We start from the raw sequence: 18,662 nt of genomic DNA, 5'->3' as shown, positions 1-18,662 counted from the left end.
AACGTAAAAATTTCCATTGGCTTAATGCTTTTTTTACTTACTTCATGTAACTTGAATAATTAAAAAATAATATCAAAAACTTTACATGACATAACCATTGTCTAATCCGTAGATAATTATATCTCGCTTCCTCAATTAAATAACTGAACGTAAGAGAGAAAATTTATTTAAAAAATAATGTTAAGTCATTATTCTGTACAAGATAAATCATGATAAAGCAATTATTACAGGCGAATACTTCACATGATTGATGACTGTTGACTTTCACTGAGACGTCATATTAAGCAATGATATGAGAAAAGGGAATTGTGTTTTCACTGTTAATATTGTTGAATCAGCGTGTTTGTTCCCCTTTCCTGTGCAAGCCAATGACGTGGTAAAACACACACTAAGATTATGCAATTGTTCAACATGAAAATATTTGCAATTACGATCTCTTTTTATCGACAATAGTAAACATTTATGTACTTGACGGTATTTAAATAAATACAGGTACACTTCAATATATAATTGTTTAAACTAATTTACTTTAAAGAAATATATGTTGACTTAAAACATTAATATACGAAAAAAATATTTTATTTCACTCCTTAAATCTGCTGTAGAAAAGGCCTGTAAGGACAATTAAAACACCATCGTTATGGTACGAAGAAGGCTCTTCCAGAGTAAAATTTAATAAAATATATATTGTATATAAAACTCTATTTTTAGTTCCAATTTACGGAATGACTATAAAAACACATATGTCATCCCAATATCTTCTATTATAAATCTTAATAGAAATCCTTAACTAAATTATGGCTATTAATAATTTTTAATAATGCTTATAAGTAATTTAATACAAAATTTCTAAATCAAGTTAGTCGCTTATATCAGATCTTAATATACGCCGGGAAAAATTCCTTTATTTAGATAGTATGTATTACTTGTAATAAAATCTCTTTGGTTAAAAATCTATTTGTATGTGGCTGGTTTTGATGTTATTAAAATGGTTACGTTTAAAAAAAAAGTAACGAGGTAGTAAAATTTTGTCTAGAGATATTTTCATTTGTTTTTTTAATCAAAATCAGTGAATCTAATGAATAAATTCGATATATTTAAACATTTTGCTTCAAAAATGGAAATCATATACCAGAAGTCGTCAAGAGAAATTGTTACCTTTATGGTCCACGGGACATAGGAGATTCTCTATCTATATAGATTTTACCTCAAGTAAAGTTCCTCGTGGACATGTGACTCAGAGGTGGAACAGATAGTGGTGCAAGCAATTACTTGCTGTCCCGTATATGGAGGGCTTAGAGTTACTTATTAAGTAGAAATGGGTAAAGGAAGAGCCGACACATTTTCTTGCAGTTTTGTTGTAGGATCGTGGGTGACGTAATTAGGCACAACAAAACCGTGGAACAAGAAATGTGGCGATGAGAGGCGATGCGTGAATATAATTAGAGTGAATGCTGTGAAAATGATAGAATACTTGAAGGATGAAAGTGGGAATAAAGAGAGAAATTGTGATGGAAAGAGGGTAAAAATTTTGTGTATGTATATATATATATATGTATATATATTTATATATATATATATATATATATATATATATATATTTATATATATATATATGTATGTATATATATATATATATCCCTGTCCCAAAAACAATATAGGGGAAAGAGAATATGGGTGAAATTACAGTAAGACAAACACAAAATTGGCTAGAGGCATTTTGATGTCAAAAATGCACTTCGCTCTGACTGCCTAGTTACTAATAAAGTGGGCGCTATTTTAAAGAAACGAAAAAGTTGATCTAGATACAGAAAAACTGGATATGTAAAAAATCGAGCCCAAGAAACCTTATGAACTGTCTAGCCCATAAATTCCCATTGCAAGGCCTAGGCCTCCCCAAAAGATATCTATATGGGAATATATCATAATCGCCACTCGTGGCAGATGGCAGCGATCGAAGTGTGGTATTATGGTACGCAGAGGACACTGCTGCCGTTCCTCTGGAAACTTGTTTATTAGCAGTGGCAATAAATGTAAGTTACATAAAATTTCAACACGGGAATCGAACCCTTGACATACGATCTCTAATTGCAGTACGCTGCCGCTTGCTACCGCTGCTCAATTTGATTTTTATTAAGAATTATTGAAACCTTTTATACAAGACAAGATCATTATAATGCAATAAGTAATTGAATGCTCGCTATGTATAAACCCATCCTAAGATATGTCACGCATGCAGGTAATCTCGTGTTTTGTCGTGAGATCGACACAAACAAAACACAAGAATCTATAAATACTTTTTGTGCCATCTGTATACACGAATAGGAAGTACACGCATGTAGCGAAGACAACTGTTCTCGGCTGTCATAAAAAATAACATTGTTGTAGCACGCGTCAACTCGCCTAGAGATCGACTACTCAGATTTGAGGCAAACATCTCTAGGAAACGAAAGATATTAACAAGAATTTTAAATTCTTTAAACTCGAAATGTTGAAAATCAAATTTCTTGTACAAACACGTTATTTCACTGTTGATATCACGATACTTCGACCGAGATAATGATACTTGTGAAGAATTTCAACCCATACCATTGAGAATTACAACGCCATTAGATGGACTATTTACTAGTCCGAGTACAGTTAATTTCGTGACCCTGGAGATTGTCATAACAGTGTTTCTAAACCTATTTGTACCCTTTTGTATTTTATTTTTGTATTTTTTATTAATAAATTGAACTGGTCGATATAGAATTCATAAAGAAAGCTAGTAAAATACTATTATAGTGTGAACGTTTTTTAAATCGCCTATTGTATTCACAATATTATAAAAGTGACCACAAAACAACTGTTTTGGGCTCTTCTGAGATGAAGGCGCTTTTGAAATGCGTTATAGGGGTGTCAATATGATTCTAGTTTTTATCAAATTGGGCGCTTCTGGCACTTTTTTCGTAGTTTACTCTGTCACTCACTCATGATCACTTAAATGATCCTGCGAATAAATCCGTAGAAGTATCCGGATCCTCCCACGGATTTCCGAGTGATTCACGCTACCGTTCCAAGCAGCATACACATCACAATACCATACATATCTACACGAGTAGAATTGCTACCTTGTTTTAACAACAAGAAAAAGTTTACGGAGCCTTCCATTCATTAAACTTAGTAAAGACAAAGCTTTAAAAGTTCCCCGAGTTAACAAAAACTATACGGTGAATAAATAAATCGCGAAACGTGTTATAAAAACTCGTTACGTAATTTTAATTTCTGTAGAAAGGGTACATTATACTTAAATATTCAATTATCATTATCTTCACGTAAATAACTTGGTAGATATTTGTCGTTAACTTATCGAAGGTAGTTTTTATGACTGACCTCATCTCCGTTGCAGTGGAATTACGTACAAAAACTTTCCTACCGTTCCTGATTAAAGTTAGTACATTAGCGGGCATACCGGTACAGCCAGTCGTTAATATACTTACATAATAACCACTTAAATAACTTCCCTTTATATCTGTTAAGTTTTTTACTGTCATTTCATCTAATATGTTTCCTTGATGTATAGAAAGTAAAAACATACCTGGATAATGAACTCTTTGAACTTCCAGAATCATTAGCATTCGACCAACAATATTTAGATATCGTTGGTTTTAAGTACCTTTTAAGTAAGTAACTTCTCTCCATCGCGTTGTAGAGGATAGAGATACGGATACATGCTCGGGGTTAAGGACCCGCGTAATATATTTAAGAAAGGCTTCTTTTAATGCATTGGTATTTACCTTCACCGACCAGTCTTTTTTCTCTACCTAACCAAATTGTGAATGATGTCAATGCTTCTCTCTGGAACCATGTTCTAGAAATGTGCTGGTGTTTGTTCTGGACTAACCTAAATCCTTGAAAGACTCGAGAAGGATCTTGATAACGACAGAGAAGATTCAACAGAGAGAAAGATATCTCTATCTTCAGTAACATAGCCTTTTTAATGAGCATCGACGAACGTCGCCCCGCATTTCTCAGATGTTGCAGTGAGATAATGAAGTAGGTAGTAAATAGAAATAAATAAGATGGGGTAAGAAATAAATATCTAAACAGTACATACGTCAAAAGAATGTAATAAAGTAACGGAATATACCAAAAATAAATTAGAGGAAAAAATTAAAAATTTAAAAAAAAATTGATGTACAAAGTAGACCAAAGAAAATATAATAAGTATTTAAAAATTGTGTACTGTACCAATTGTGGAGAAGAGATTGACTTGAATTATGGATGGAGGACATGAATGAAAAAAGTACGAAAGAAAATGTGATCCAAGGATAAGGAGAATCAAACAAGAAATAACTGAAAATATTATTAAACCGAAAAATAAAGTCGCTGTCGCTCCCAAGTTTGGCCATTTATAAAAAAAACAAAACATAAAACCTTCTGCTGGTTATTAGAATGTACGTGTTGTTATGTATCTTTTACATCTATAGTTTCTTTTATTTGATACACATTTAATTTTGTACGAAAAACCTACTTCTGAAGGATAATAATCTTTTTGCTAGCATTTCACTAGGTAGTAATTTAAACCCAATTAAATAAATATATTGGAACGCCTTAACACATGTAATTGTAGAGTAAGTACGTGATTATTATTCTTATATGTTTTTGAATACGAGAGGGAAGCTATGTAAGACATTTGCGCGTTCGATTTCCCATCGAGCGTTGTGACCGGAATTAGATTCAATTACGAGACGACGGATCGATCCGAGTCACGAAGTTATCTCTATTGCAATAGATCGTTTGCATACACTGTCGCGTGAGCATTCGCATTGTACCGATACGAACGATTAAGTTTTATGGTTCGTTTTAATTATCGATCGGGAAAAGTAAAAAATACGATATATTTTGTGTGTTAGGAGATCAAAACTATAGTTGAATAATTACATAAAACATTTTTAGGTTAACATTTATAATTATCCTGTATTCAGTATCACCTGTTATAGATAATTTTTGTGAGTAATAATAATTTTGCAATTTAATATCAACCTCCTTCAGCCGTGTTCCTCATTACTAATAATTGTGACCCTTTATGGAAAGTTTGTCGCCCGAAAGTTTGTACCACATATGTGTCGATATTCGATGGTATATATTGCTTCGTGTACTATGGTATTTACCGTAAATCGGACCTGATTCGTTGTGCCCCTCCATCCTCTACTCTACGGTGATAAAGAATTATTTTAATTTGTCACCACTTTCCATGGCTATGGGACAGAAAAACATATAAATCCACTTTGTACATATAGTGGAAAAAGGGGATTGAATACTCCTAGTTCCGTTCATATTATTGCCTTTTATTTATTGTATTAATTTAATATAAAAGGTATGACATTTTATGATAACGTAATATATAAAACCACAATAACATAGCTTAATGAATTAAAGTGAAAAGTAAATGAAAGAAAGAAAAAGTAAATGAATGAAAGAAAGAAGTTAATGAAAAACATTTGATTAGATTTTTTGAATCTGCCATTATTTACGTAATTATGTCCTATCATTAGGTACTAAAAACTCGTAATTTTATATATGTTCTGGTTAATCCATGTACATTATATATATATATATATAGAAGATACATTGGTTTCTTTGAGATGTACACTCTTTAGTTTAAATTTTATTTTGTTAATTTAGTATCTTCCTTAATCATCATCAGCATGCCAGCGTAGAGATGCCCACGGTAAGGTACGTAGTAGATAGTAGGTAAATCACTACTACAAGCGGTCTTGTGCTGCCCTTATCCAGCGACCTCCCGACCCTGACTAAGTCTAACGGCTGGTGATCGTCCCTTGAGAATCTCTGGGCCCCAACAGCCGTTGATTGTTCAACGGGTTATGTACCCCGCTCGCTGCCACTCCTAGCAGTTTTCTGAGCTACGTAGGTGACCCTGATTCTTTTTCTATTCTCTTAGTTCTTTCTTTCAGGTGATAGGCGCCCAATGTATGGCATACATCCTCAAACATAGCCACGACTACCGGTCCTGCACTGCATGCTGCTTCCCGTAACCTTAACTATAAAATAAATACTTAATTTACCTTACTCAAATATAATTACTAAAACTGATTTTTCACACTTACTACTGTTGCAAATGTTAGTGAAAAAATATTTTTATAGTATTTTGTCTGCGCATTAAAACATACTATATATAAGCCGTTCGTCTAAATACATGTTGGTTCCGTAATAAAATAGAAATTAAATTTATCCTGAAATATTTAGTTCAAAATTATACCGTACATACTCGTATGATTTTCTCTAATCCTCTCTGTGCGTCTTGGACTTTGATTCAATATATCCTTGGAAGCTTTGAGCGGCAGTTTTTTCTTTGTAAGCTGATTATCTTAATATATAGACAATACGTATCCTCATGAGATCTTTTTCATCCTTCGTACTGATAAGCCTAGCATAAAAATAGAAAATCTTTTAACATTAAACTTTAGTACAGTTAGATATTTTTAAAATTCAAATACCACAACCATCAACATCATGTCAGCTCCCGGACGCCGATACTGTGTATAGAATACTCCGACAAATTCAGATGGAGACAGACCTGGTTCAGATGTTCACAGGGCACGGGGGGTTCTCGGAGTACCTCCACAGGTTCAAACTCAAGGAGAGTCCCTCGTGCACCTGTGACCCTGCGGTGGACCAGACTGTGGTGCACCTTTTCACCAGCTGTCCCGTGTGTGGAAGGCAGAGGTATGAATGCGAAATGGAACTGTGTGCGAGCATAAAGAGGGAAAGCATCTCCTCTTTAATAAGCCACGACCAGTCACGGAAAATTCTTTTAAAATTCTGCAAATACATTATAAACAAAACAATGAGTAGTAATAAGACCCAGCCTACCACTAATACAAGATAATGTAAGCAAGTAGTATAAGTCAATATTATTATATAGCAGTATAGTACTAGTTTAAGAAAATAGAATAAGAGTATAATTGTAAAAATAAAATAACCAAATGTAACTTAGCATAGCTGTAATATTAAGAACTGAGGTGAAGAATGAGAGAAGATGAAAGAAATGAATGTAAGAAATGATAAAGAGAAGGAAGATATTGTGATTTATGGCAGTAGAGAGAATGAACGATAATGTGACGTATGACAGAAGAAACAAATAAAAAGTGTGAATCACTTATTGGAAATAAACATCCTTAACCTTACACATGTTAGGGAAGTACGAGAGGCCTCCAAAAAAAGTGGGCCATTAAACATAAAAAACATCATATCAGACGATAGACACCCAATGCAAGGCATAGGTCTCCCCCAAGGATCATCACAATGACTGCAACATTTTTTTTAATTTATTTATTTTTAAATGTACAACATATTTACAGATACCATAAACAATATAGTTCCCTCATGGGCGACGACAATCTGCACCCCTCATTCCTTGAGTATTGCAAAAGAGTGGTGCAGATCGCAATAAATAGGAATAATACTCAGCTCTAGATATTAAGGGTCGGTAAAACTCGCAGAAAATAAATAAAACTGTTGATAAAGTTACATAAAAAGCAATACAGACATAATAACAAAAATTTTAAAAATGGTGGTGAAATAGTCATTAAGTAAGAAAAGGACCAATATTTAGCCACACAGAGAAGAACACTCTGTGTTTGGCACTAATTGGTGTAAAATAACTCCTGAAGATGACCCCTGGAGGGGTGAAACACGTGTTGAGTGATTTGGCGGTGGCGATTGTGTGATTCGCATTGTTTGCCGCATACGCATTTATCAGCGGGCTGGCGGGCGGTGTTTTGTTGCACGACTACCACTGCATATGCGAAAGTGGCTAAATATTGGTCCTTTTCTTACTTAGGATAGACTTCTGCAAAGTAACGCCTGATTCCATTGAATGGTTATTAATTCTAATTATAAAACTAAAAGTTAAGTGTATTACATAAAAATCAGTCATAAAAATCTGCAATATGTAAAATAAAATTGTAATCAGGGAATGTAGAAGACAAAAGAAAGGCGACGTATAGAAGATTTTCAAATGAGAAAAGATACAACTTATGAAGGATAAAAAGAAGGCATAAAACATATTGTGAAGGAAGAAAGGATGGAAATAAAAACTGAATGAAAAACCTGAAAAACACATTTACCCGAAACGAAACATACCCACCACATACATAGCAGAGGAAACGAGAGATTCCCAGGATCATCTTAATATAGTACTATTACTTTTCACTAAAGTAACAATTCTAGATTAGATGTTTATTAAATTTATACAATGATACAAATAAAAAAGTTACCAACATTCGGCGGAGGTTGTATCTTTGGAAAACATTTTATTATAACAAATCTAACGACCCTAATGCAAAACTTTGCTCATCATAGTGAATCAGGTTAAGTAACATTGTACTCAAATTTGCATTTCTTTTGTACTGATTTACTTAGTTATAACGGTCAGTTTGCTGTGAATTAGTATCTCACGAAATTAGTCGTTTTACAAATAACAATCAGTTTATTTACCTATGTTTATAACGATTTTGTATAATAAAAGTTCATATATGTTATGTACTATATGATAAATAAAAAATAATTATATATACCATTCGTGAGTATATTTCATACTTGTTTACTTTATAATAAGAAAGCTTGAACTCATTTATAACATGATAGTATGAATTGGTAGTGTTGAGGTTCTAACAGAGGTTGAAAGATTCTCAGGATGCGACCAAGTGCTGGTAGACGCGGCGTGGGCAGGACCATCATAAGGTAGACCGACGGTATAGTCATGGTTACATCAAAGTCGCTGCATGTGGGCAACGTAAGACTAAAAAACGCCTCGACTGACGGTCTCGCGCAGTCCGGATGCAGCGACTTACCTGAACCTCAACTATGTCATCGGACTAACCCCGCTGCATCTACCAGCTCGTGGTCCCAATTCAAAAACCTTTCTGCCCCAACGGCCATTGGTTGCACGAGTAATATGCCGTCATTGTCACTTCAAGCGAGCAATTCTTAAACCTAAGTAAGAAAAGGACCACTCAACACGTGTTTCACCCCTCCACGGGGCATATCCAGGAGTTATGTGCACAGCACTCTGTGTTTGGCACTAATCGGTGTAACATAACTCCTGAAGATGCCCCGTGGAGGGGTGAAACACGTATTGAGTGATTTGGTGGTGGCGGTTGTGTAATTCGCATTGTTTGCCGCATGCGCATTTATCAGCGGGCTGGCGGGCGGTGCATTTCATTGCACGACTACCACTGCATGTGCGGAAGTGGCTAAATATTGGTCCTTTTCTTACTTAGGATGGACTTCCGCGAAGTAACGCCTGCTTCCATTAAATAATTCTTAAACCGTCGATGACCTTCAGTTTTTTGTATTGTTTACATAGCTCGTTGAAACAATATTCAGGTAAAAACACTCGGTATGATTACATTAATTTAAACACAATTCATTGCATGAAGAGTTATTATATATTATACTGATATACACGCATCCAAATTTTTTAAATTCAAATCCGAAAGAACAACAATAGTTTTAGTTCAAATATTCTAATTAAAAAAAGACCTTAGGAAATTTTAAACACATTTTTTTAAAGTAGTCGAAATTAAATTATTACATTAAATATCTCAGTGAAGACTGAATGGAAAAAAAGTAACCATAAACATTAGAAACGCAAGGAAAGTGCTTGCGGTTGTCTTTCGTCGCGGCTGCAACGAGAAAACGCTGTTCAAAAGTTCACTTTCGATAGTTTCCTAGAAACAGACAATTTTAGTATTCCATCATTTTGTTTTGCTTGATCATATTTGACACATATAAAAATATTAAAAATATGGATGGTTACAATTACCGAAATATGCTTTAAAATATATACTTTTTTAATTTTTGATTACGTTTTTAATTTATGCTTAATAAAAATTCACGCAGATGGTGCTTAGTGTGTGGTACATTTCATTTTATATTTAATAATCACGCAATATTTTTTTTAAAAAATGCAAATTTATTTAAAAAGATTTAAAGTCCACATAATCTATACAATGGGTTTTTTTATGTGTGGTTGAATAAAAAATCAATTATTTTACCTTAATATAAATGATTACAGAACAACGACATGCATGGAGCCAACACAGAAGAAGAGTTTTATCGTGTGATAAATATTGAAGTACTCAATGCATGCAACTGTCTTAGCCCCGCTAGTTTGACCCCGTAATGACCGAGCGTCAATTATTGACGATCAAATGCATGTATTAAACAACAATGAACTTGCACTTTCAAGTTGTAATGAACAGGCACATCGCTTTCTCTAATGTCCAACATGTAATGTACGACAGATTCCCTACAAGAGCTTCTTTTTTAGTTTAATTTCATTTCGAGTGACGTCACAGCGAATGTATCGCTTAGCTAGTCATTTGCGTTCTATCATGAGAGCGACGCAGCCGCATTCGCCGCTCGCCATAGCGAAATGTAACGCACGAGTCCGCGTTTAAATAATCAATCTGTTTTGCCGGACAAAACACGAGGTTTTATTTAACTTAAACGCTATCGTTCCGGGTTTGCGGTATCTACGACTGAGATAAGGGAATTTGTTTAATTTGTGGATTCGGAGAGGCAAAATGGAGTGCCATTAACCATTAACGTGAGTATTGTATGATAATGAATGTTTACGTTCTATGCTGTGTAGATTTCTAAGAACTATGCAACTATTGCTGACAATTATTTTAATGGGTTAGGGTTGTCACCTTCGACTTAAGGTCTTTCATGTGTCAAACAACATTGTTATTTACACAACGACAACCCTTACTAACTTTTTTTTAATTTTAGTATAAGATAAGCTTAATTATTTTTAATAAATACTTTTTTTAAAAAACTGGTTTTCCTTGTTAACTTTTACTAATATTTATTAATTATTAATTACTTATAGATCAATTTATTTTATTAGTAAAAGAGTCTATAATTATTTTTAAAAATAAATTTGTTAAAGCCAAATATTTTATGGAGATTTTTTATATTTAAAACATATTGTGTTAATACCAAAACAGGGAACTCCGTTTTGGCGCTTAACAAGACAACCCATACTGTTGTCTCTCTATGAAAGTAATTAAAACTCAAAGGTTTAGGTTAAAAAAAAATCCTTTGAAACATTATCGGTTGGATTACGTGAAATTTTAAAAATTTAAGTAATTAAAAGATAAAAAATATGAAGTTCTCAAATCCTTTAAAATTTATATAATGATATTTTGTCACACTTTACGTAAGGAATTTTTTAAAGGCTATTTTTTAACAGAGGTCACTATATACTTTTCTATTACTATACTTAATATTATTTTGATTGTCGTCAAATGTTTAACATCTTCGAGCAGGTGATTAAATTAAATCTGCGTTTTATAGAAAGAAAAGTGTTAGTGTTACTATTTACCTCGCATTTTTGTTATTTTTCTTTCAATAACAATCTTCTTGTCACCTTAAATAACATATGAAACAAAAATACGAATTTGTGGACAAATTCTTTGCGCTTAGAAATATTCATTCAATTCATAATATCTTTATTCAAGTACGCATTTAAAACCCACTTTTGAATCGTCTATTATTTTAACATTATAAGTAGTAAGCCACCACTCGGAATTGTTATCTGTTGAGAAAAGCGGACCAAAAACTCAACACTCACTCTTTTTTTTTTTAAATAACAATTTTCAATGTATACATTATAATATCAATTATGTAAATGAGACTACAAACTTAATCCTACGCACATCGTTCAACGTATGAATGCAATAAAAAGATTTTTTAAATTTAAATTTGGAACTTAGAAAATGAAGTTGTACTATATCTTGTGTAACTTTATTATATATGCATACACATAACGTACATACAACAACATACCCCTGAAGTGTTTGTTAAGTTAAGAAGACAAAATTTAAACTTTATGATTTTTTATTAAATTTTCATATATTTAATGATTATATTTTGTTTATATAAACATAGAGTAACTAATGTTTACCCACATATAGACGGTGTTTACAAGAATCCTTCTAAGTGGCTTGCCGCGCGTTTATACTTGGCGCGATATTATAGTACGTAATTATTAGAGATTTGTGCGTCGAAGGGTCTAGTCCAAGGCTTCCCAGACTTATTTTTAGTGTGACAATCTTTAGAATTTGTCAATGGCATACGACGCCTTGCTCTCTTTTCTAGTCAAAAATATTGCGTTTAGTCACAGTATACTAATAACTACAACTAAAAACGTAAAAATATTTATTTATTTATTAAAACAAAAAAAGCAATAATTACAAATAAAAGTACGCACTGTTCAGATCGCATTGGCATAGCCTTGGAAAGAAAATAAATAATAACTCCCCATAAATGTAGTAAGAATCACCTTGGTAAGGAACCTATTGCTTCATTAATATCCTCCAATGAGATGAACATCATCTTGTCCAATTAGAAGTCAATCTTTCTTTTGGTGGTCGCTTAGGATGAGCCTTACAAGAAGGCTCGAGGTCTCCCAGAGAGCAATGGAAATGGCTATGCTAGGAGCAAGATTGAATCTAAAATAATGAGATTGGCAGAAGGACCAAAGTCAACGATGTAGCTTAAAGAATTGATCGTCTGAACTGGCCGAAAGTTTCTCGAGTGATGATCACGAACCGGTGGTATGTTTATTCTGAACAGTTAAACATATTGTTAGCCGCTCAACGCTGGTATAACCTTATCAAAATTCAGCTAACAAACTTTCTTAACCTTAAATTGCTACTTAAAACTAAATAGGCCTTTTGGCATGTCGGCATGCTGAGAAGCCCTTAACGTTGTTCATCTATATTAAGCGTGTCGAGTCACTTTGTAGGTGATTTGTTTAGGTGCCGTCCCTGGTTTCTCCTTTCGGGATCAGTGCGTCGAGGTCCAGTAACGCGTGGCGTGACCAAGGGCTTTTTTATGGTCGGATTATTTTCTTATTTGACTTTTAGTCGGTAGACGCGTAAATAGGCGCCTCATATATGTACCAACGTCATGGTCACAGTCGCGAAATGTACCGGGCAACGCAGAACCAATTATTGTGGCGATCTGAGAAGCCTATACCTTGTAGAGGGCGTCCATAGCTTGACAAGAATGAATGAATAAATATATATTCTAGTTTGGAAGTTGCCACTCACACTTCTATCTGGTCCATCTCGTTGCGTCGTCATAACAAATCTACGTGGAAATCTTTGCAACGTCCCTAAGATAATAACGGTTGGCGGAACCCTGATCTAGTCTAATTTTGCTTAGTAAATAACTTAGTAAAAGAAAATTATGAGATGTGTCATCTTGTCTTGTCTTAAAGAAACGACCACAATATTAACCATGCAAAGGATTTTAAAATTTTGATCTGACTGATCACATAAAAACGATTGCTTTAAATTATAAATTTTAAAACTTGTACCTTTTTCATTCATTTAAAAATAAACTTATCTAAAAACTCTTTCGAAAAGCTCTTTGAAAAAATATATCTCGTGGAAATATAAGCAAATTTAAAGCGTAATTTCTTTGTACGAAATAAATCTTCAACCGCAATCGCATTGGCAAATGTTTTGCAATTGGAAATGAATTATTTCGTCTACCGAAATGCTTTCTCTACATCTGAATATTCCCGCTAAAAGACGATTCACATAAAATTACAATGGAACATTTAATGTGAGACTTGAAATGTTAATTTCGAAAGAAACACTTCTTTTAAACAATTATGTTACTCGCGGTGTTATTTTCAGAACAGCATTTTCTGAAGAACAAACAAATGTTCCGAAACGTAACAATGAAGTCTTTACTACGCTCCATCTCAAGGGTAATAAGTAATTATTAACTGTACGTAATTAAAAAGACGGAACAATAGACAGCGAACCAAATGCGAACTGTGAGAGCTTCCGTGACCATGCTGCACGTGATTTACAAGGCAATAACTACTAATCTTTGTCGTCGAAATTACAAGTGGAATTTTACGAGTCTCTTTATCCGAAGTCCTGGTAAATAAATACATCTCTTGCTCTCTTTATGATAGATATTCTTCTCTACTCTTTTCTTACTGTTGTGATACAGTATAATCTATTCGCGTTAATAAAACAATGATCCATTATTGATACTTAAATCGAAATAATAAAAAAGAAATTTTCAATATATTGTTCCACATTGACCTTTTAAAGCAAACCGCCTCGTGACGGCCCTTCGAAGAATGTATTTCTCTACCAGCTACCCAGCCTTCAAAGTCATGAATGGGCGTCTTTAATTACTACTCACTTCAGCGACTGGCTGGTGAGTAATGGACCAAAGGGATCTCGAACCATCATGATAACGAAGGTTTCAGGGGTAGCATATACAATGTTTATCCGGAATAGAATAGCTCGAGAGGTAGGCAAAAAAGTTCCGAGTAGCGTTACCACATTCCGTCATATCGCATATACGCAGAGAGCGACCACTGAGAGGGTTAAAGATAGAACCTCCATATAACCCCGGAGAGTACCAAGTTACGGGCAGGGTATCGTATTTTCCCTCCGAAAACAAATAAAAAAGCCTTCCAGAAAGTACGAATGCTTGAATGCGTCTTTGTAACTTCTTACAATCTAGTCAATGGCCGTGATTCCCGTGAAACTTTCTTATATAATTCACATTTTCGCATTAATATATTGGATTACCGCTGCTCATAAATAAGTTTCCAGCAAATGGGCAGCAGCGTCTTCTCCGTACCGTAATACCACACTGAAATCGCCAATCTGCTTGCCAAGCGTGGCGATTACGTTGTATCCCCCATAGAAACCTTTGAGGAAGGTCTAAGCCTTGCATTGGACGTCTATGAGCTGAATCGACGACGAAAGGTTTATGTACTTACTGGTTGCAGTAAAAGTATATCAGCGAATAGCGAATAGCGAATATCAGCTAACTTCTGGAACGGCCCTCCAAAACAGTATTGGTAGAATTTTTAATATGTCGGTACTCCTCTCAAATCTGGTGGATGAATGTGTACGTTAATGACACGGAGACCTCTTTAAAGTAACTTTGCGGATCGTCAGCCCCGATAACTCTGTTCACAATGCGATAGACATTCACAGTGAACTCATGCAATGCTTAGGAGTTACTTCTCTTTCAATATTAAAAGTATTTATTAATCCTTCAGGCTTTATTCAATTACTTTAAATATAAAACGATCCGATTTACAGTACAGATAAAAGAAAATTCATAACATTGAAAACATGGTTTATATATATAACATACGTATGATCTCGAAATTAGGATCATACTGTCTTTGATGTTACATTTAAATCCATTGCGACCATATAAGCTGGATAAATTCAATAATACATTCAGATATGTTTAGGAAAATACATTTTGATATAATTCTCTTTAAACTACAGAGTAATAATATATTTATTGTATAATACAATATTTATTATTTAACTAATTGAATTAGAAATAAAACTATATTAAATAATAAATATACTTACAGTACCCGGCGATAAATATTACACATCGACATTTGGAAAGAGACAATCGGCTAATTTCGGCTTCGTAGAGCACTATCTCTGTCCCACATTACCGATGTGACGTTTTGCCAGTCGTTATATTTCGTGCGACAGAGATAAAGTTTGTAATAAAGATGAATGTGTAATATTTATCGCCGGGTACTATAATATTTCTTCTTTAAGTTCCTCCCTTATACAGGATTACATATATGAATACTTTATAATATAGATATGTGTAAGGTAAAGATAATTACTGGAATCTGGAATCTTTTTTTTTTAAAGATATAAATGTTATCTGACTATAATTTTGAGGCGATTTTTTCCAATAGAACCCTTTGGACGGAAAAAATATACTAAACAAAGTCGAATGGCAAAGTAGTAAATAATTATTTGACAATCGTATATTTCTCGTGTGGTTTGACTCAAGCAAGCGATTGCATTTGCAAATACGAGGTTAGGTGAGAAAGCGAAGTGTTAGATTTAAATAAGGAATAGTGAGTTTTTAAGACGCAAATTTCTCTACGCGCCTTTTTACCTTTTGAGATCAGATCAACTACTAAAAACGGGTTCATTAATATGTTAAATAGGGACGTAAATGGAATTTTTTATTATAACCATTTCAGACGTAGGATGTTCACCGCTGGACATTGGGTTACTTACTTGATTGGAAGCTTCCAGCACCCAGCGCCTTTTCGCGATCATAACATGGTCATTTATTCAACTCGTGGTCTCCAGTCCATAACTGAAGCCTTAAGCTATGTAGCCTGTGTGAGAAAAGAGAAATTCATCCTTCCAACGGTGCTATACTTACTTTTGTTAATCTACCGTTCTGTCTGTCTGTCGTAGACTTTCGTCTTAACCTACTGAAGTTTATTGGAAAGAAATAAAAAAAAATCCGAAACAAAATTATTAAAAATTATCGAGGCCATCTACAACACAATCCATAAATTGTTATTACATTGTATTGCAACAAAGTTTTTACTGTCAGCGTTTATTGTCGTACATAAAAACGTTTTACGATTTAATACAGTACATTGTCTAAAACCTATTTAAATCGGCTTATCTGTTTCTTAATTACAACACCGTCTCGCGTTTAATGCGATATTTATTTAAATATATATTACCTCACGATATAATAGCAATAACTTTATGAAATTTGCAATTTATGAGACTGATAATGTGCTGAACGTCACATTTTTAAATAATACGCTATAGAAGTAAAAGTTAATTTATACTTATATTTGCATAAATCAAGTGGTATATATGCTAATTAAAATGTTAGTTTGAAAGTAAAAGCATATTAGCAAAAGTAATTGATTTAGATAACCGTTATTTATACATAAATGGCCGCTAAAGGCTTAGGGTTTTGGATTGAAGACGGATGTCCAACTACATGGTGTATAGATCACCTGTTTTCTGCGACGACAACCTAAACAAGGTCACTTAAAATTGGTCCTATATCTGAGGGGGTACATATGTTTAGTCGTGGGCTTTATTATTTTAAGAGCCTAAAAGGGAAGTGTAGATAGGCTACCACGAGACTGCATCCCCATGTAAATCCGATCAGATCCGAACGACAATTGACTCACAGTGACTGAAGCAATGCAAGCCGGCGAAGTACGGCACTGATGACTCGACATAGTTTTTTTTTGACATTCCTTTTTTTAAATGAATTGATCTCCTGTGCAAACGGCATTTATGGATGCCTTGGGGCAATGGGCAGAGCTCTGAGAGCTTAGTCTGATACAGCTGGAAGGCTCCCTAGGAAGCCTCGGAACGGGCCACTATGTACTACAATTTCACCGGATTGGGAGACGTCCAAGCTCTTAGATCGCTTCGGTGGTCGCTCCACGGAGTTATTAGGCGCAAATATCCCCGTGAGACCTCCACTTGTGCTGTCACTTTTCGATAAAACCAAACTAGGCGACATAGTGCCTAACAAACCTTCATTGAGGTAAGAAAGGGAGGAAAAAAAATGAATGTTAAATCTCACCACAGACAAACATAAAGAAATAATTTGTTTCTGCTATTGACATCACAATAGAGTGTTTTAAATAACTTTATTTGCATTGTTGGAATTTATCGCACCATGTTACATATATCTTCATTACGTTCCTCCAATACAAATAATAATAATTCACCGCTTTAAACAATGTGTTTCCTAATCACGAGTATCCGTGTCTTCGTTGAAACAAAGCGTCCATGTTAATAACAAAGACTTCAGACATTCCTTTGATGGCATAATATTCAATTGAACAAACTTGGAACACAGAGATTGATGTAGAGTTTCGCATAACTTTGACATTATTATATATAGGGGTAATCGCATAAACAGAAGCTTTATAGAGGTGAATGTATAGCTTATTTGGTGGAAAAAAGCCGTATTCCGTCTATTTCCAATCATGCTGTATAATGAAATCACACTAAAAATGTTAATTATTTTTTCTTTCGAAATTGGTTGTTAATTGCTTGTGACAATATAAAATCTAAATATACAAATAGTAAACAATAATTCATTTAAATATGTAGTAGTCCGAATTTCAAATACTTTTATGTCACTGTATTATCATTACATTATTTACTTTATTTTTTAATACCATTGACTTTTGAATAAAGAATACCGTGAATTAATTGACAGCAAATGAGACATACTTTTGCCCGTTTAAAGTTTTTACAGTTATAACTAATCAACATGTTTTTTAACAGATAATAAATACAAAATGTCAATCTTTGAAGGAAGCCCCGGCATAAGTGTAGACGTATATCCATAAATAAAGAAGAAAAGACAAATAAATACAATTATGTTATTCATTATTTTTCTTACTAGATATTTATTAATTTAACTAAAGTTAGAAAATGGTTTTTTAAAAATTATAAAAATTAGTGTAGTTTTGACCGTTCAGAAAGCATTTTGGTCCAGTTTAAATATAGCCGTAATTAATTTACTTATTATTAAATTAATTAAAATTCTCTCTATTATTCAAAAATTAATTATTCTTTATATTCAACGGGTCATATCACTAATGATTTAAAAGCCTATAAAATAACTTTATTGTTTAAAAAAATGAGCGCAATATTTTCTCACATTACTCAAACGTTTATCGCCTATTCGTTCATTGTATAAACTTCTTTACGAGTGTTTCCAATCGGAATTCAACTTCGCATTTTACAGCCGGCACAAAAAAATAATTGAAT

General features: G+C 33.7%; 1 protein-coding gene across 1 annotated transcript in view; it reads left to right on the top strand.

Annotated features, from left to right (window-relative positions):
* The first annotated feature begins 10,410 nt into the window (after positions 1 to 10,410).
* LOC137924609 (putative leucine-rich repeat-containing protein DDB_G0290503) overlaps positions 10,411 to 18,662 on the top strand; it is a 60,292-nt gene continuing 52,040 nt past the window's right edge. The window contains exon 1 of the mRNA XM_068768036.1: positions 10,411 to 10,618. The gene's annotated coding sequence lies outside the window, so the exon portion shown is untranslated. The remainder of the gene's footprint in view (positions 10,619 to 18,662) is intronic.

This window comes from Battus philenor, unplaced genomic scaffold (genome assembly GCF_028537555.1).
Source record: "Battus philenor isolate CCGP_79_NKW_IND1 unplaced genomic scaffold, ilBatPhil1.0.hap1 SCAF_10, whole genome shotgun sequence".
Taxonomy (NCBI): Eukaryota; Metazoa; Arthropoda; class Insecta; order Lepidoptera; family Papilionidae; genus Battus; species Battus philenor.
Note: the sequence above shows the minus strand (reverse complement) of the source record. Positions and strands in the feature narration are given on the sequence as shown.